This window comes from Manacus vitellinus, unplaced genomic scaffold (assembly GCF_001715985.3).
Source record: "Manacus vitellinus isolate BGI_N305 unplaced genomic scaffold, ASM171598v3 scaffold_7_pilon, whole genome shotgun sequence".
In the NCBI taxonomy this organism is placed as follows: Eukaryota; Metazoa; Chordata; class Aves; order Passeriformes; family Pipridae; genus Manacus; species Manacus vitellinus.
Genome location: NW_021940813.1, coordinates 21,617,662 through 21,638,789, shown reverse-complemented (window position 1 = coordinate 21,638,789; position 21,128 = coordinate 21,617,662). Strand labels below are relative to the sequence as shown.

General features: G+C 40.4%; 1 protein-coding gene across 3 annotated transcripts in view; it reads right to left on the bottom strand.

Moving 5' to 3' along the window:
• The window catches only part of ARHGEF7 (Rho guanine nucleotide exchange factor 7), a 108,374-nt gene extending 87,835 nt beyond the window's left edge, over positions 1-20,539 (bottom strand). The window contains exon 1 of one of the 3 annotated variants that reach the window (XR_003916323.1): positions 20,468-20,539. The gene's annotated coding sequence lies outside the window, so the exon portion shown is untranslated. The remainder of the gene's footprint in view (positions 1-20,467) is intronic. The other 2 variants (XM_018084135.2, XM_018084137.2) reach the window with 2 other exon arrangements.
• Positions 20,540-21,128: the final 589 nt, after the last annotated feature.

Genomic DNA, 21,128 nt, shown 5'->3' with positions numbered 1-21,128 from the left:
AAGAAATGCTACAATCTTCTGGTAAGAAGGGATTAATCAGAAATCTCAATTGCTTCCTTAATATGTTGTGGCAAATGCCAAAAATTAAAAATAAAGGCTTACTGAATTTTCATGTAGCCTGTTGAAACTTTCACTTAATTTAGAACCACCAACTGGAAAAAAAAATAATTCTCAAGTAGTTAGCAGAAATGAACAAGTGTCCAAAACCAACATTTCAGGTTTCAATTAGAGTAAATTAATTTCAGTACTTCCCTTTCAAACATCCATTGAAAAGCACAAAACTGCATGCACATCCCTGAGCTACAACTCCTTCCAAGCAAACCCTTTTTAATCCAGAGCTTACCATTTTGATTTCAGCCAGTGCAAATACTGTTAAAAAAAAGAGTCTGGATCTCTCTCCCAGGTACCTGCAATAATATGATCCAGCATCTCCCACCATTTATAACATTCATTTTGACAAAGCAGGCACAAGACTTTATCCAGGAACAGGGACAAACCTCACCACAGCCTGCTGTGGTGACCAATCACTCCTCCTGCGGCAGAGCTGGTGAATCTGCCTGAGCAGCCATGGGGTAGCCAGAGGACCCAGCATCTTTGGTCAAGGAAGACAGAAAACTGAAGCAAATTTAATACAACAGCCTGTAAGTTGAGGGCATCTAGCAGCTGCCAGGCCAGCAGACAAGTAATCTCTATGAAGGGTGAGGCAGGCCACTTCAGAGCAAGACATGCAACACAGGTCTAGGTAAAACATTCCTGCTCAGGATTCGCAAGCCCACAGATAAGTGCAAGCTTTCAGGATGGAAATCTCCCACACTCCTTTACGCTCTTTTCACTCAGAGAGTCATTAAACTCCCTCCCCCAAGCAACCCAGTTCTAGAAGATGAACTTGCAGAAGACTAATCTAGCAAGAAGTAGAAAGTTTGCTGCAAATTTCATGAGCTAAACCAATTCAGTATCAAACAAGACCAGCACTTGAGCCAATGCATGGGAAAGAAACATCTTATCTTTCAAAGGAAAAAAAAAAAAATCACTTGAGTACTGGGAATTGCATTGGCATTTCACAGTAGTTCAAATATTTTCCAACAGGGGAAAAAAACAATAACACTCCCCCCCTTCCCCAACTTAGCTATAATCCACCCCCAGTCAGTCATCTAGCATCATGCTCACATGCCGTAATAAATTTTTGTAAGAAATACAAACTTAAGGTGTATGGAAATATCTACAAAAATTTCCACATCCCAAATATTAATAAGAGATAGCCTCTAGCAGGTTACAATCAACAACAAAAATTCAATCCACACCAATTCTGCTTATTCATCATAATGCCTGGGGATTCAATCTGAAAGAAATAAAGATAAATCCTTCAAGAAACTAGCTACTGCAAGAATTTTATAGTTCTGATTCATCGGCTGATATGATAGGCTTGGGCAGCCAAGCTGACAAGGGCAGCTAGAGGTGATACTATGAGCAGTCAGGCCCAACAGTTTATCTTAATTCCTCCTAAACGGTCTCATCTCCACTGTCCAAGGTTCCTCCAGCCTCATGCCATCACCTTCCCCATTGCAATGTCCTAACTTCAATGCTCTCTCAGAATACAACCACTCATGCTCCAATCTCCACAGAACAGTCCCAAACCCAGTCTCTCACTGGCAGCACACACTGCCTCACCAGTGATGTCTGGGCCCCAATCTGGCATCCTGATCTAGAAGGCAGGTCCTGGGTTTCCACAGTAGACATGAACAGAGCAAGCCTTGGCCACCATCTGATCAACGGTAACCATACAGACAGAGCCTATTCCTATCACCTGAAGGCAGCCAGCCAATGCTGAGGAGTCCAGGACGGTGGCAACTGATGCCCTTTATGATCAGGAATGTGTCTGTCCACAGGCAGCACAGCTTGGGACCTTCTGAAGACACAGGTATGCTACCTCATCCTTTTACAAGTTATAACAGTTCAGTGACTGGCAAAGATTGTTTCAGTGGGAGGGCTTTTGCTAATGTAACTGCTGCTCCTCAAGAAGAATTTCTAGCAGAGGGCCATACACTCCTCCAAGCAGCATCTAGGGATGCCATCTGTGGCATCAGGACTAGCACTTAAGAAAAATCGATGACAGCCTATCCAGCCCCAAACCCTGTATCTCAGAGTTGCCAATAAGGAAGGATATAAAAGGCAAATATTACATAGTAACACTTAACCAAGATGTTCTTCCAACAATTTGTCTCAGGAACTGTCTGCATCTAAAGGTCTTAAATGGATTTTTCAGACTTCTCTAGTCAATTCTGTAACTTACGCAATTTCAACTTTTAGAAAAACCCACAGAAATTATTTGCACAGCTCAGTTACCGGGTGAAGAATCACTTCCTTTCATTTGTTATAACCTTGCCAATTGCTTGTTTTATTCTGAGTAACCCTTAACTCCTGTACAAGAAGACACAGAAAACAACCTTCCCACTTTCTCCATGCTGCTCATCATCAAGACCCTGTCAACCTCAGATACTCATCTCTTCTGTTGACAGAAGAATCAATACCTTTACCTGCACCTCACATGGACTCCATGCCTTGTTTTTCTTGTAACAACTTCTGTTAAGTCTTGAAATGGCAGACTATTCCTTTTCCTTTAAATACAGCATTTCTCCTGTGCATTGCTATAAATATAATTCATCTTGATGCTACAATTCTCAGAACAGTCAGAATGACCAAGCACAGCATCTTTGTGATTTGCCAGGACTCCATGACACCTGTCAGCAAAAATGCAGATACTAAACTGAAATTTTAACTACAGCATGCAACACAGTACTTGGCACAGTCTCGGAAGTAGAGGAATGGAAGGTAGCAAAACACGAACTAAACCTGTAAAGATGAAAGAAGGAAAGAAGGGAAGCGATCCAGAGATCTAAGGACTAGTAAAGCCAATGCCAAAGCCTAGTAAATTGATAAAAGCTGCAGCAAAGGACAGAACTGGTAGGGTCTGCATAAATAGGGAAATACAAAAGAATTAACATTGCTTTGGTGGAAGGAAGTAACTTTTCCAAAATGATTCTATGCTCCTTGAAGCAATTAGCTAAACATAGGGTAGTCCAGTTAATACATCATAACTGAATATCCTTTGAAAACACAACACAACAAGGGATGGTTTTGTTTAAACAAAGGTAATTTAAGATGGTTTTCACTATGAAGGGAGTATCAAAAGTTACACATATCCAACTTAGGATCCACACTACTCAACACAATGTATATGCAATTTCACAAGGGGCACGAAGAGAGAAATTTTTTGAGGATACAAAGATATTCACAGTAGTCAAAACTTGAAGTCACGGAAAACAGCTACTATACCATTGTATGTGGATGACCAAACATTTAAGTGCCAACAAATGCAAAACCTACCCTAAGACAAAATAATAAAAAACCCCCAAAACTTCATGATTAAACTTGCACAAAAATGAGTTCTAAATTAGCTATTCACACTGACAAGTAAAAGACAACAGGCAGCTAACAACTTCAGAGCAAGCATCAGCCAAGTCACGAAGTCCAAGAAAAATAATGTTGGAAAATTAGATGAGACAGAGGCAAAACCCACATGTTTTTTATTATTTCCATAGTATTTTGTAGCTGTGTATTTTGGAGCAGTTGTGGTCCACCATAATACTATAAAACAAGAAAGGGTACAAAAATGTAAGCTGTTTAAACCAACTAAATTAACGCAATGATTTTCATATGAGGAAAGAGCAAATAAACTAAAATTGTTCATCATGGAGAGATGGGATATAACACAGTACACTAGTGCCGTACAAAGTCACTTATGCACGGAGAAAATCCATAACGCAAAAACAAAGTCACCCACTACCACCAGCTGCAGCAGTTGAACAAACAAAAGCAAGTTTTTATAAAATGCATAATTTACACATGGAACTTACTGCCCTAGGATGTGAAGGTAAAGAGAGCTCAAAGTATCTTTAGAAAGATATTCAAAAAAAAAGACATAGAAGGAGGTCCACTGAGCTGTTAAATATACAGCTGTACATCCATGACTCCTCACGAAATTCCTCAGCTATGGACTGTCAGAAGCTGAGAAAATTTAACAAAAGGTATCACACTGTATTTTCACTGCTTTGGGTTTTTTACCTTTTCTTCCAGGTAACTATTGCAGACACGTATCTCACAAGATAACAAGGTACACAAACCTTTGATCTGAACTTTCATAGCTATCCTTACATCACTGAAGACAGTAAAACTATTTCTACATTTTTCATCTCCAAAACCAAGTTAGGAAAAAAATATTGTTATGCTAACTTAGCTACTACCAAAAAAAAACCACTCCGTAAAACACTGCTTCAGTAACAATAATTAGCGTTTATTACCAAAATTCTCAAAACCATGCATCAAACTTTGCCTCAAAACTATTACAGGATTTAAAAGCTGAGCTAAGCAATCGAATAGTCACATTGGAAGACAAAAAATATTACAATGACAGAAGTTACCTGTGAGAAGATGGAGAAAATATTTTACCTAGTTCAGTTTAACTGCACCTTGTTACCCCAATGTGCAATGCTGACTCAACGCCTCCTACAGGTGTACCCCTCAGACATCTCTAAGTGTGGGATTTGGTCACAGGGCAACCAAGGAATCAAGGGATGTGTCTAGGGAAGTGGTAGGACTGTGTCTAAGACTGTGGACTACAGAGATTTCCTGACAAGGGTAACCTACAGCTACAACAAAAGATGTGCAACAAACCCTATTCACCGTAAGAGATGCCGACACAGTAATGTTAATCTCACTAAATGCACCACCAAAACACCGACATAACTTTGCACTACTTCAAAATTAGCTACCAATTATGATAGCAAGGAGATTAGCAAGAAGAAACAGTTCCAAATACCATTATACCAATATGTTAAAGTTACGGCACAGAAGTGAAGTAACATTTTGTTTTTAAAATTGCATATGGTATATTAACACGTGGGAGTTTTCTCCCCACTTAATCTTTGCTATTTAAATATCACAGAAAAGTCAGCCTCAGTCTAGAAGAACAAGTTATGGATTATTATACTGACCCCTCTTCACAGTTGATACTATGGAGCTGAAGCAGTTGATACTAATGGATATTCTGTGTATTAGAAAATTGTGAGCCTCCCACAAAGTCAAGTTTGCTGAGCTAAGGATGAGGCTTCAAATATAACTGAAACCCCTACAGGGAAGCATTCAAAACTGAAACTATCATTTACATAACACTTTAAGATGAAAGGATACCAATCAAATCCCATGGAGTTACAGCATCCTCAGAAAGACAATTCATCATGGACATCCCTATAAAGGCATAAATGGCTGTAACACTGGCATTTCGCACAAGTCTCAGAACCAGCCAAAGTAAAAGCATATTTAAACTCTTTTCAGATTATGATTTACATTACAACATTCCCTAAAAACCCCATGTAAAATTCCTCTGAGGTCACTGATGTAACCTCAGTCGCAAGACCTCAACCCTTTACCTCTGAGATCAGAGTAGATATCCTGTTATTTCCAGAGTCATGCTGCACTGGAATCCTAACTTCTACAAGACGTAGTCTGCAAAGCATACTGATTTATTAACATAGAAAATGTCAGTGCAGCAAAATAGAAAAGTAAGAGGTCGTGTATTAAAAGCAGTGACTAGGGCAGTGATCACCAAGATCTGGCCTCAAGGAGTTCAGTACACGCAAAACCACCATCAAGGTGGCTCTGCACATGGCAAAGGCATCATATCCTGTATGGATAATGGAGTAAAATGTGCCATTCTAAAAGTAGGTTAAAAAGTTAAGCAAATATTTCCAATAGCATGCTCTAAAAGCATTTAGAAATACAAAGATATGGTTCCAACAAAGTGGAATTGCTTAAAAACATCCAGGAGGGTTCTCTCAAAATGTTGGTACTGCTAGAATGTTATCTTGATGGAAGATGTCATTGAGAAGGTGACTACGGTTAAAAAAAAAAAAATGTTGTTCTACAGGTGAGAAACCTTTTCAGACACATTGCAAGACACAATGCAAAGCTAAAAAAGCAAAAGTTAGGACAATATTGAAGTTTTCCAACAAATCACAACTCTCAGAGAACAATTCCAAGTGAACAGACTTTTTCACCTAAGGAGTAACTACAGTAGCTCTGAAAACATACAGTTTTTAAACAAATTTGACACAAAGTAACTCCTAAAAAGCACTTCTCTTTTGTTTTTAAGGACAAACTGAAAATGCTTACAGACTGAAAATGCTTGTTTTGTATCGGTCTGTCAAGCAAAATTTGTTTTACTCAAAATTTGTTTTACTTTGTTTTACTCTGCCTTGCACAGACTGGCATGTTACCCTAAACAACACACCCGATAAAGCAACACATGTATACTGTACATAATCCTCATATTTGTGCCCAGTTACATAACTAGTTTTAGGGTACTCAGATAATAAATCCAGCCATGAAGACTGTGCTTAAAGCCTGCAGCAATAGTTTCCATAAAACCTTCTGCTAGCTACGGAAGCAGTTCCTTCCAGACAGACATTCAGACCATAATCTCTAACTTCATGACATCTTTTAAAATGGAGTTAAGTCATAATTCAATGTCTGGATCATACCAAAGCAATTCAAGTTCTGCTTCATGGCAACTCTCCACCTAAAGCTCCATGATCCTAGTGCTTTCCAAACAATTTCACTTCCACAATCCTAAAAACCATTGTGACTTCCCACATAAAACAGTCTCCTTCCCAGTGCCACCTGCCATCCCAACTACAGGCCAATGCATTCTGTCCAAATCTCTTTCAAGCCAAGAGAGCAGGTGAGCAGCTGTGCCCTCTGTTCTCCAATGGTCAAACAAGCCACAGCTTACTGCCTGTGCACAGGCTGCACCTGCTTGCATAAATTCCCTCAGAGAGACTTTTCTAAGAGGCAGGAAAACAAAGGAGGAGAGAGTTTCATGATGGGATTTCACGTCCTTCATTAAGTTGCAGGAAGGGCACTCAAGGCTTCCTCTTTTGGACTACAAAGCCTCCTTATTCTACAGAAGCAAAAAAAGTGCACAAAGATGAAAAAGTTGCCTTAATATTAAAATCATGATTATTTCAAACAAACCTCAGTGTATCTCACTTCAAGCATCACCAGTTACCTGAGGGCAGACACTGCCATGAAGATATAATTATTTCCCTTGGGTAGCATATCTAGTGAAACCATTAGTATTCAGTAGGTAGTAAGGACTCCTTAATGAGATCTGCCCTAACTACTACCAAGAACAGACTCAAACTTGAGAGAAATTACAGGCAGCAATTAGGTAGAATTCCACTTTCAGGACTTTCAGTAGCGAAGTAAAACCATTAAGACCCTACTTGACCAGCTGAGCACTGCAGTACAACATCACCCCAACACTTCAAATCTCTTAAGAGACACTAGTAGATGTCTGACAAGCTTTACTGCAGATCAGCAGTGTGCAGGACCAAGTAGCTCTGTCAGTGTTAACATTTTCCATTATCAGATCTTTATTTTCTCCTAAGCTTTCCTAAACTTCAAACATTTGGACTAGTACTTTTCATGTAGTGCACATCTCATGCTTCACTTTATCATAATCAGAACTTCCCTATCTTGTCATTACCAGAAATGACACCAAGAAAACCTCAAAACAATTTAACTCCCTTTGTAGAATTTTTAAAGGCTTTATACTCTCTCTATCAAAATTTCTTTTCAAATTGTACCAGAAATTGTTCCCAAGAAAAAAGAAACACAAACAATTTTGACCATCTTAAAACTATTCAGCTTTGTTTTATTTCTTCTTTAAACTAGTCTGTACACATGCTTAGGACTGGTTGAGCACGTCAGAGATTCACAGAGAAGTCCACTTGCAAAGCACAGAGCAGAACATTTCCTGGAGGTCTTGACATAGAACTCGGGGGGGAGGGGGACAGGAAGAATTACACTGCCAATACTAAGCTTCACCTAAATTTAGGAAATAGTTTTTCAGATGTCTGGGTCCATGCTGTCTCCTTTTGTATCCCTAGAGAGACATCCATCCCACCCACCACAGGTCATCCTATGGAGAGGTTTCTATTGTTGACTATAAAATGAAGCCTCCATAATTAACTTTAGCTGGGATTCATGAGACAGTGCTAAAAGCAAGTGAAAGGAAGCATACTATTACAGAGACCTGCAGACCAAACACTTGGAAAACCCAGTTACTTTAACTATACTGTCAGCTACAAAGTTGCACTCTCATTTTCCCACTAGTTTTTGAGCCGATCACTCCCCTTGCTGTAACAACCTGAACTGGCTGAAGACTAAGTCAATTCAGCTTTTTCCTGGGGTGGTTCTCTGTGTTTCAAGGTCTGACCAGCACCAGAGCAGCTGGAACAGACTGAAAAACACTTGTCTCTTCGACCAGAGACAGCACTGACCTCCAAGACCTCAGAAATCAGCTGATGCTAGGCTAGGAATGACAGAAAAGAGGAAACAGAGAGGCAAGTCACCAGGGAAAACATGAAGAAAAGAAGATCAGAACTCAAAACCCAAGTGGGAAAATGGAGCCAGCAAGAAAGGCAGAATAGGAGAGGAGAAACAAACAGTTGTCAAGAGCTTGGTGTAGAAGCCAAGTAATGTTATCCCTCTGCTATCAACACTTAGAAAACACAACAGTTGAGAACACATCCATCTCTTCCCAGCTCAGCACAAAGAAGAAACATGAGCCTACCACTACTGGCAGATAAAATGACAGTTCAGGTCCAGAGGCTGAGTTAGAGAGAGGCAGATCTCTTCCCACACATCATCAAGCTGACACAGGGTGCTTTTTTTTCCACCCACCTTTTTTTAAGTCTAGGATCACCTAAAGATGATCTGCATAGTCACTGTACAATAATCTATCCTCCCACTTTGTGCCAGTCCCAGCTCCCTCCTGATCCCCACAGCAAGTCGATTTGGTAGGAAAGAAAGATCAGTAGGGTTACTTCTACCGGTCCACCTTCCTGCACCATCTCACCTTGGCTTCTGCCAAGCATCCATGCCAGAAGAGGGACAGGCAACAAATATGTGATGCCTGTGCCGCTGCACTGCTGCAATGGGTTTAATCTACCCCAGGACCACAGCCTGGCTTCAGTCTGCTCTGCATCATGTTTTGCACTCACAGCTCTAACTGAGGCCCAGAGGAGTTGTGTCAAACCACGGACACTTGAGCCTGCAGCTCAAGCACTGTAAAACAGGGGTAATATCGCTCCTTCATAAACCAAACCAAAAAAAGTATTGTGGAAGGCACCATAGAACATCCATACAGCAGCTATTAATTCTGCCTCCAAACTAAGACTTAAATCATATCCAAGAAAAGTCTGAGACCATCCAATGAACAAAGGAAGAGCACTGACAGGCTTCCAGCCAGTACTAGGCAAGGTTCCGGGGGAAAAAAAAAAAAATAAAAAATGAGCAATTACCTATTACTACAGTGCACACACAGAATGGTCCAATAATACTTTTTGGTTTTGGTATAACAATTTTCTTGGTCAAAGCCTTAGTAGCATCCACAACAAAAATGGATTTGAAGAAAACATGGTGTGCAAAAGGTAGTCTATGGCTGTTCTGGTCTTGAAATGTTTTTACAATACAAAGATAAGTATCCCACTTATCTACTTTTAAGCTAAACTAATACAAAACCTGATTTATTTACACATATGCCAAACAACCCCAACTTACATGCTCTTGAGTGCGTCAACTAAGAAAAACAGACTGCAGCATTTTAAGTTACAATAGTCTCCCATTTCTATCTCAAAGACTTCTTTCCCAAGACTTGAGATTTTTTGGAGTGCTCTAAAGGCACATCTACATTTTCCTCTGCATTTCCTGACAACAGCTATAAATAAAATTACATTCATTCACTTAATTTTGAATGCTATATTGACATCTGAAAATTAGATACTCCTAGCAAGAAATATAAAAAAAAAATTAGGAGATAAGCCATCTTAGTAAGCAAGTACAGGCAGGAAAGAAACCAACTAGCTGACTGGCATCTTCAAAACTGCTGAGCCCTTCAAGCCAACTAATTAACTTAGGCCATAAATAATACCTAGATGTGGTCAATTTAACTATCAGCAGTTTACAATATCAAAGTCAGGTAATTACAACAACTTTGTATTTTAACAATGAAGAATTGTTCTGTCAGTTTTATTGCCAAGTACAGAAAATACTTTAGCTGCATTTATCCATGAAATTTATCTTTTGCAAAATGTTCATGTGACACCAGGGTGAAGAACTAGCCTAAAGCAAAGGGTGTGAAAATGCATTTTCTTGTAATTTACTTTATGCTGCTCACAAGCCCACAGGGTGGATGGATTTAAATGGCCTATTCAAATAATGATTAGATTAGTATAGATTAACATCCTGTTCCATATTTGTAGTTCAAACACTTTCCTAAACATTTGGTATCAATCTCTGGTAAAAAAAGTAATTACCCTATCTCAACATACTTAAATGCTTTAACAGACACGAGAACAAAGAATTTGATCAACTGACAAAATATGATGGACTGTCATTTCTGCAGAGGCTTGCTTTTAGACAAAACATGGTCATCACTTAAAGTGTACATTTTGAAGGCACTCTATGAATCTAATAAACATACAGAACACACACACAAAAAAAAGCATTTCAAGATGTTTTGAATGGAAAACCTGTTAATTTAACAAGTAGGAGTGCCTGCTCTGCTGACTTAAAACCAAGTGCTTCTAGGTACCTTCTGGTAACAGACTTCAGAACCAGGAACTGTATTTTTCTTACCTCATTTTTATTCATTAATTAAGTGAACAAGTCTGCGTGGGAGGGAGGGTGATAAATTCCACCCACTCTTTCCCCCTTGCTTTGTACTGACTGAATGAACTCAAAACATTTGAAGAATAGACTGATCCAGTTAAAAAGTAAGTAAAGGATTATTTATTTTAGGTTGAGTTGCTGCTATCAAAAGAGGAGGTCCCGGACTGCTCCCTTCTCCACTATGTCCTATGTGCCACAGTCACTCAACTGATCCACCCTGATTCAGTTCTGGGGGGCAGTTATACTGGAACAAAAATCTAACCCAGAGAATGGCAGGGAAGTAACGAGCAGTTAACTGGGAGTCTGGCAGATCATCTAAAAATAATGCAAGAGGTCTTTCTGCTTGTATTTCTCAGAAATAATCATGAAACACGGTGTAAACTCACATAGGTGACATAAAAATAATACTCAGGCAGTACATGCTTGGTGCCAGAGTTGTAAGGAGAGCCAAACACAGAATCAGCAGATGCCTGGCTATGGGTGTTTCCACTGCAGATAGCACTAATCTAAACCAGTGAGCTGCCACAGCCTAACATCCCCTCCCACTCCCCCACCAACCAAACCATCTCCTCCCTCCCTTACACAGACAGATGCTTGACCAACTGTCCATCGATGGGACTCTCAAAGATAATTTCTGCTTGAAAGACTGGAGCAGGACTCCAATTCCATCCAGAGAAGAGCAGGAATGCATATTTCAGCAGCTAACAGGTGTTCCTAACTCCTTCCTAGCATCAGCTCTGGCACTGAGACCATGCCCTGAGGCAACACGGCTCACCATGCCATCAGCAGTGGACTAGTGGAAGCACAATTTTCTGTTGCCCATGGTGGAGTGGTTTTTTTCCCTTCCCTTTTGCTTCTTTTGGGAGGGCTGTGAGGGAAGAGGCTGGAGTTGCAAAGATTTAGTCAGCCATCTGGCACACATGAGAACCAGCACAAAATGAAATGGCTATGGAAGGGAGGGCAAAGCAAAGGTGGGAGCAGACTTCCTCCTTTGGCATCAGCAACAAGTTAAATTGGCAGCCTTCATTACACAAATTCACCACCAGTTAATGCTACACTGAACCACCAATAATCCCACCATCAATTATCTTTTTGCTGTTTCACTTGAACTTCATTTTCCTGGCTGCAGAGGAAGTTGCCTAGTGTACAGAAGTCCTGCTCCACCATGTTCAGTCACTGCCAGGCAGGTGTGCAATTTGCAAACATTTTAACCAGCACTCAAACCCTGCCCTGGGACATCCAGAGTACAGGCCCCTAAAATTTAAAAAAAAAAAAAAACAAAACAAAAAAAAAAGGCACGTTAGTGCTTTCAGCCTAGAGACCAAAGTCCTATTCAGACAAATCTCAGCACACTTAAGTCACTCTCAAAACTGACGACTATTTAATTTGTTCCAATACTGGAAATGCCATTAGAAGAAAAATGCCCCTCTCACATACTCCTTCCATTCACCTACTGAGTGAGCTGCATGAAAGAATCAAACCAGCTAAGGCCCCTTCTTGGAGAGATGAGAGACGAGAGGGAAAAAAAAAGAGAGGGATAATTTAACTAAAGTAATGGCCGTTGTTTGTTTTTCAGCAGAACTAGCCTAGGAGGACTCCTTTTGCTGGCACTTCCAGCTAATACTCTCCTAAAGTCATCATGCAAAACAGCCTAGGGATTCTTGTGAAACAAGAGCGGACATCACATGGAAAAGACTTGATCGGGCAGGAATTTTGCAAGATATTTAACAAGTATATGTCTGGAAAAAACTATTAAGCATGTCATCACCATGTTCTCACTAACCACCACTAGTCCTCTCTCTGATAACCACTCTTATGCCCTCCTGCTTAAGGAAAACAAGTCACAGGTAGGGGGTAGAAAACAAGACAGTGGACAGCACGGGAACAGATTAAAAATACCCCTATATATTAAAAATCACTCAGCACTAGCAGGAGAGGATCTGTGAAGATACCCTTCATGACTAGGAAGTACATGGCACCTTTATTTTTTCCTTTATTATTTCACCATCTAAGGCAGCTGCACTACTGCATGCTACCTTTTGTAGGGCTGGTAAAGTAAGTAGCATCAAGGATTTTTTATCAGAGCAGGGACTTGGCTCAGTGTTTAATGGGTTTTTTTTCTAAACTGTACTCAAAAGCAACTGCTACTTAACAATTTCTAAATACTCTACCTCATTCAAAGAAGCACAGCCAATTGGGTAACACTCCACCATGGCACAAAACACACAACAGTCAAAAAACTAGAACTCTATGGCTTCAGCTGAAGTTTGGGGGGAGAAGAATCAAGCAGGATTTCATCCACTAAACACAAGTTTCTAGCCCCAGCCCTTCAGAAAGTGAAGGGTACCTGAAGAATGTCTCACCCTCTCCCTGCTGGCCCCAAAGGCAAAGAGGGCAGCTGCTGCTGGGCTGCCCAGACAGGCTCTTCTCACTCCCCCAGCAAAGACTGCCAGCAGGGCAGAGCCACCTCAGGACACCACACACGCAGATGGCCCTGCAACAGAAGGAATATTCCTCTTCTTTCCCAAACACCAGTGCTCAGGCTCGGGTATTTGCACTTGGCCCACAAGATGGCACTGACAGAAAGACTTTGCTCCCTCTTTTTTCCTCTCTCCCTGTCTCCCTCTGACACCAGGCTCATCACTGGCCCTGGACTGATTCAGAGAAGGACTGCCACCTACTGAAACATCACATCATCTTCCCACATAGCTGAGTTTCCCTCCTCACCTGCCCCCAAGTTAGCCAACCAGCTAAACCCTGCTGGCTTCATCAGACAGGTGGCGTACTGAGGCACAGAGCTCAAGGCACCTAAAATTTTCAGTAACAAGAGTCTGACGTTTTCAGCACTACAATTTTCTCCATTATCTAGAATTTTTCAGTATTTCCTGAAAAACATAAAGACCTGGAAAAAGCTAGTAGTGTCAAAAAATCATAGTGCTTCCCACACAGGCAAACTCAGTAATAGTGACAGGACCAGCCCAGCATCTGATGAAACATCTAAACACAGTTAACTATAGCAAAATAGAGGGCTCAAGCAGAAACATGCAAGTACTAGAGCTGTTTGTGTATTCAGCTGAGCACACTAAGATAACTCCCCTTAAGGAAAAGGAAAAATCACCATATTCTAATATTCCTTTTCCTTTCAATTAGAGCAAGGCACTTTTCTCCTCTCATCAACACCATCTTGCAAAATCAAGCCTGTGAAACCTACTCTCCACAGCAGAATGCACATCACCTTTCCCACACACGCCAAGATACTTACGTGTAAGCAGAAGTTGCAAACAGTTGCAAACCTGGAAGCACTTAACAAATCAGAGCAAGTCACAAAAGACCTAGATTTGATATTGCATCATTTACAGATAACTGGAGTGATTACGCTTACTCTTAAGTTCAAAGTAAAATCAAAACATTCTGGCAGGATGACAGTAAACAAAAACAGCAGCCTGTTTTGTGAGGCTGGACTCTCTTCTGTGTAGTCCTGAGGTAATCTTCAAAGCAAACATTCTGCCAGAATTCATCCTTTGTCAAAATGATGCAACATAGTCATTGTCACAAAAGGAGAAAGTTTTCCAAGCTTCTGCAGAGACTGAGCACTGCCATTTCCCCTATGGCAGGATGTGCTTCAGCTCCAAGGACCTTAGTCCAAATGCATATGTTAAAAAAACCACAATGCTACATCATTAGGTCTCCAGGTACTCAAGTTTTCTTCACACAGTATACTACCATCTATAAGCCATTCTGTATAGAGGTAATCTTTTGTTCTCCCTCTGTCACACAGACAGACTTGGGAAATCAGCTGAGAGCTAATAACAAGGTAACTGTGTTCAGTATACACAAGTGTAGTTGTAGAGTGCAAGTTTTAACTACATTTCTATTTTCAGTGTTTGCCAGCTTAAAAAATCTCTTACAAGTCTTCAAAACTATTAAAGAGAAGTGTGTGTGTAGAGAAGGAGTCTGAGACCTCTGAAGTCCAACTTCACAAGGCATTCCTAAAAACCGCAACAGCAACTAACAAGACCGTAGCCATCCTCCGGGAAGGAAAATGGCAGGCAGGTCCTGTCATGTACACAGACCTGATTTCTGAAACGCACTTCACTGCTCAGCACTTGCCTCACAGCAAGTGCAACACTGTCCTGATGCCATCTCCATTCCTCTCTCTACTGTACCTGTTGTTGCTCTCTCGCTGAGGAGGATGGAGCAGCTCACCTGTTCTCCTAAGAGTTGTCTTCACACCTGGCATCCCCACCAACCCTGCACAGCTTGCTCCTTGCTCAGGGCTAATCTGAAGTGCCCCCCTTCCCACAGCTCTCAGCCTTCAGAAAACCAGCAGATAAGCCCTTCCTCACTGTACTTCACAATAAAGAGCTGGAGGGCAGGAGAGTACCAAAGAAATCAGAGGGTAAGAACTCCTCTGACAAATAAGAATTTTACGCCTCAAGGACTCTGAAGCTCTGCTCAAAACCCTTCAGCCCTCTCTACCCACCCTTTTCTCCTGGTTTTCCTAGTTTCCACACTTTCCCTCACATGATTAACTCCCATCAAAAAAGCACTGAAACCCTCTTGTGAAAACAGTTTGGTGTATTTGAGCATGAGTGCAATGCTGAAATCTTCTGTGCATTCTCAATTAATAGTGCAATACATTTTAATTGTCAGATGAAGGTTCATTTCATTCTCAAGATCCAGATGAACACCACAAATAAAGCAGTTACACAGAAGCCTCTCCCAAACCACAGAGCAACTCATTCACAAAACTGCTCTGAACAGATCCATACCAGTGTTGTGGTTTAACCCAGCAGGCAGCTAAACACCACACAGCCATTCACTCACTCCTCCCCAAAGTGAGACAGTGAAAGGAATAAAAAAAAAAAAAAGGGGGGGTTAAACTCATGGGTTGAGGTAAAGGCAATTCAATAGGACAGAAAAGGAAGAGAAAATAACAACGATAAAAGAATATACAAAAGAAGTGATGCACAATGCAACTGCACATCAGCCAATGTTTACCATTGCCCAGTCAGTCCCCAAGGAGCAGGCAGACAGCCCCTAGCCAACTCCCCCAGTTTTATTGCTGAGCACAATGTCACATGGTATAGAATATCCCTTTGGTCAGCTGGGGTCAGCTGTCCAGGGTGCCCAACTCCCTGTCCCCACCATCTTCTCCTTGGTAGGGTAGCATAAAAAACTAAAAAAATCCTTGACTTAGTGTAGACACTGCTCAGCAACAACTAAGCCATCGAGTTATCAACATTATTCTCATCCTAAATACAAAATCCAGCACTATACCAGCTTCTAGGAAGAAAATCAACTCTATCTCAGCCCAAGCCAGAAGAACTAGTTAATATTTACAATGTCACTGTAACTTGCTTTGTATATGCTAATCACCAAGACATGACTGAAACAATTCGAATGTATGCTGACACCATACATCGTCATGTATGGTCCATGCAGCAAAGAAAGGGATCTGCACTCATGATAGAGCCATTGTGCCAGAGTCTACATGCCCACTCTCCTATATTTCTGTGTTCAAAGTATCACACCAGCATGCAATACAAAAGAACTAGTAGGAATTAAAATATTCATGGTCCAATTCAAAATTTCAAATTTTTTTTTTACTTGAGAAGTACTGAATATAAACCTGAAGCAGCCAAAGAAATACTAGCACATTCCTCAGCTACTTGTTACAGTATTTGTGACAAAGACATACACTTGTAATCCACTTTTGTTACTTGCTACCTTTTTCTTTTTTTTTTTTTAAGTCTTTTTAAAACTATTCCATATTAGGTGCTTTTGAACATGAACCCCAATAAGGAGATACATTCTTCCTATTTAATGAAAGCCACTGGAGTCACTTTAGTCAAAAGGTGATAGCAGAATACTACACTACTGGTGATGCAACAAGCTTGGCAGAATCACAAGAAATAAACTCTCATGGAAAGATAAAGAAGGTTTAAGGTTTAAGTGAACAGGGAACCATGTGAGGATCTCAAAAGCTATCATGTACATTTGTGTTTGAGACTATATTTTACTGAACAAAACTAACAGCTTCTGGTACTGCCGTTCCTCCCTGTCCAATGCTGTATGTTCCTGCCTCTCTGCATCACCTTCTCACCTACCATGACACCACACATGAATGGTATACAAGATGAGGAAGTGGCTTGACCTCAGGAAAAAAAGACTACTTTTCCACCATTCTATTTGTAAGACACCCTTAAAGTAGTATTCAAAGGCTTCTCTTCAATGGGAATACAAAGGATTGTGAATCATAAGAAACCTTCATATCACAAAAAGCCATTCTTATTAAAGTAATGTAAACAGTCAAGTAACAGCCTCTTTCTACCTTAGGTTCCAAGACATGGTAACATGGACTTCCAATCATGGAGCTCAGGCTGTACTTCTCTATTGTATATGCTGCGCAAAACAGACAGCCCTTCACCCCCCATCCCCCCCTGCAAAAAAAAAAATAAAAGACCTGAAAACAAACTGCAAGAAACACTGATTTCTGATTTTCAAAATCATCATATTTACACATGAGAAAAAGGACAGAAACTGGTGGCGGGGAACAGTCATGTCTTGGAGGTCAGTACGTACAAGATAAGTTGCAGTGACACACTGCACTTAACTGTAAGTATTATCTACTATATATTCAGAGTAGTTTCATGAACAAGGAGAAAATGGAGTGAGAGTGGGGGGAAGGAATATATATCTCAATTAAAAGCTACAAATTTCTGGTACAACTTTTCCCTTTTGAAAAATACACCAGTGAGATTTCAGCTTCCAAATAAAACTTTCCAATGTGTGGTCTGTAAGCAAAGAATGGTAACTTTAAAACACCAACATTCTGGCAAATGTTTATGACAAAGAATCCTGAAGGTGTTTGGCAGCATACCTTCTAGGTTAGAAAGACATTCTGTTGGAATAAAGTCAAGAGCAAATTCAAAGAATATTGTTCTTGATAAAATAAAGATGACAGTTTGAACAAGGGCTGAAAGGAATAGGTGGATGATTTAATTTCTGTAACATCATCATACGACTGGTATAAAGCTCTTCAGTACTAGAAAACTATTTATTCCTAATTCATTAACAGTTGCCAGCCAAATCCATCCACACCAGCAGCAGAGCCTATATATTCCTTATGCAAATACATCTTTGCAAGCCATCTGGTAAAATACCTTTCCAAATCCACAGTGGTAGTAGGATCGTAGCCATAATGATCCAAAGAAGTATGTAAGGCTCAGAGGAAAGAAGCATTACCTAACAGATGAACTGCTATGGTAGGGGTGGGTGTGAGAGAAGAAGACAGACAGGTACACTTGCTCCCAAAAGATTAGCTGGTCTAACAGAATGACACTGGCACCCCTTACAAAATTTTCCTCAAGACTAGCGCTCTATTATGGGCATTTATGGGCATTTGTATATCTTGATTAAATCTTGAGAGCCATGAATTATATTTCCCAAATTTGCATGCAGTGTTCTGAACCTTAAGGGCAAATCCCTCTTGTACAAGGCATTTTATAATAAGCAAACACAGGATCTCCTTAGACTGCATAAGGCTGCCAGGTTTGCTTTATTTCTTCTTTGGTTAGTTTACTGTAGAAATAAAATGCTGGTTTCGGCATTGCTGCCAATGTATTAAAATGACCATCCTGAACCCCAGAGGCAAGCAGGTTTCTTGGCAGGTAGAGAAAAGGTTCTTAGACTGTCTTTCATTTCCATTAGCCATCTTGCCCATCAGTACTAAAGTCAAAAACATAAAATATTTTTGAGCTCAAGAAATCTGTTAACATTAGATACTTGCAGATAAGTAACCATTAATCTTTTATTTGATGAAAGCCAGAAAAAAAATGCTCCAAGACACTACTTATGGAATTTGATCATGTAGAGTTTGGTATTGTTCACAGGTTATATCAAGCAATCTGCCCTTTAAACCGTAGACACTAATATGGCTTTCCATTAAATTATTTTTGTTTATTATTCTATATTTAAGTGCTCCCCAAACAAATTTCACTGCTGTTGAACTATACAGTGATTTCTCCATGGCCTCTTTTTGGCCCTGCAAGCTGTCAGACAGCTCTAGTCAAAGACTAAGAAAAGACTGCATTATATTCAGGAAGCTGAAACTCCTTTGAAAGAGAACAAAACCAGAGTAACATGATACAGGTACAAGATGATTGTGATGGCAAAACTTCTTAGGGCTCAGGTAGAAACAAATGTTCTGTGACCATCACTTTTTCATTTTTGTCTCTTTTGTCAAACTTCTGTGGAAGATACATCTGCAGTCAGTTCCATCTTAACCATACATATTGACTCATATTCTTCCAGAACAGAATCCATCAGGTACAACAAGTATCTAGGACCCTGTTTTGAAAAGCATGTCATGCTCCTCAGAAGAAAGTACAGTTAAATGTCTTCCCACCCAAAATGAAAACTGTAGGGGAAAACTGCCTTTAAAGTAAAAATGCCAAGAATAGCACACGGCAAATATCCTATGCCTAAGGAAAAGCTGCAAAATAAGTTGTGAATTGACAACATAAGCAGCTATTCTACAGTCCCTTCCATCTATACAGGCATTCACCATTGGCAGTGAAGCTTCAAAGTAGAATAAACTACTACTCAACACTATAATTATTCTAAGCAAACACTAACAGTTTTCAGACAGGAAAAACAACATGGAGCTGCAAATTCAGTCCCTGGTTGAGGTCTCAGGAAAATTTTTTCATTAATGTCTCAGCTCCTTGTATCCACAAACAAAAAAGAACTATGTTAAAGAATAATTTTTTAAAAAACCTAACACTTGCAGAACATTCTTCTGATTATTTTACTCTGCTTTACCAACACAGATTTCATCTCACAGAAGACTGCTGCAAGCTCCAGATAAAGTACTCTCTTTTCTCTGGAACATTTAAATATCAAAAAATACTAGGGCATGTGGGAAGGGATCCACTGGTTTCCTTTGAGGAACAGCAATCCTTCTCATTAGAATTTGAAATATCCATTCTGAATATCCTATTATCTTTCTAACAGCCAAAACTCACTGGGAAGTAAGAAGAAAATAAGAACAACTTTCGGACACCAGAACACTTCCAAACCAACAATTTCTCATCTCTGCCCCTTACTTTTCAGATAAGAAAACAACAGTCATCATGTCCTCTAATAAGAGGATGCCACAGAGAAAAGCATCTCTAAGAAGTCACCTACTACTGTGCAACTTTCCATTAACCACAGTAGTTTATCAAGTTCTTAAGCATGTTGTGACAAAGTCTCCAAAACTGGAGCCATACAGAGCTCCAGCAAGGCAAGGAGCTCTGACACGGTCTCGTAAAAATACAATACCATTACTTCCAAGAGGAATTCAGATCTGGGAGCAAGAAGTGCTTGTGCAATGCTGAACTTAGGCTAATCACCTTGCTTCTACCATGCTCACAAAATTACACACTGAGAAATCACCTGATCCAGTTACAGATAACTCAGATTCAACGTAAGGCTCAAGTGCAACCCTTAGAGGTCATGCAAAACTCCACATTGTGGAATACTTGTTAAGAAAGGCACCACATGAGTGCCCAGAACAAGGTCACATCTTAAACCATTCCAGAGCTTCCTCTGACAACCATATTGTCCAAGTGTTTCTACTGTTCAAGCTAGTACATACACATCCACCTCTCTGTCAAATATTTATACTTACCACTAACTCCTTGCTAGCTAATCTGCTCTCTCTGAAAATATCCCACTTCCAGAGATGCTCCTCGCACTCTTCGTTCAATGCAATCTCTAAACCTGATCACAATTAAGGAAGCATTACATGGATGCTGCACAGGGGAGCTATGGCATCTTCCCAGTTCACACAGCGAAAAAGGCAGAGATCCATGAGGGCTGACTCACACCCTGTTAAAGGAGGGAGGAGAAAGAGCCCAGGAGCAGCCGATGGCCAAGAGGCCCCTGCCAGCTACTCACTGGTTGAATCCAGGTTACCATTCCTCTCATCTTTGGCCACAGCTAGGGGGTTAGAAAGACTAATGAGAAAACAACAGGGAATGGCCAACATACAAGCCATAAATACACACACAGGAGGCTCCATAAGCCCAAGCATTTGTGCCCCTTCCTGCAAGCCTCTGAACTCCTCTGGTAGCTTGGGAGTAATTCCTGTTCCAACACGCTGAGCTGGAAGCTACTGCTGCCAGTTACCTCCACATAAGAAAGATGTTTCCGGCAGTCTTGCTGAGAAGACCCTGAGGCCAGGTTAACAATTTGACTATGCCCAAAAATATTCAGGTTCTGAGAGCAAGACAAAAATTATCTTTTCTTTAATCATTTTTCTTCATTTTCTCGTCACCCCAAGGAAAAGA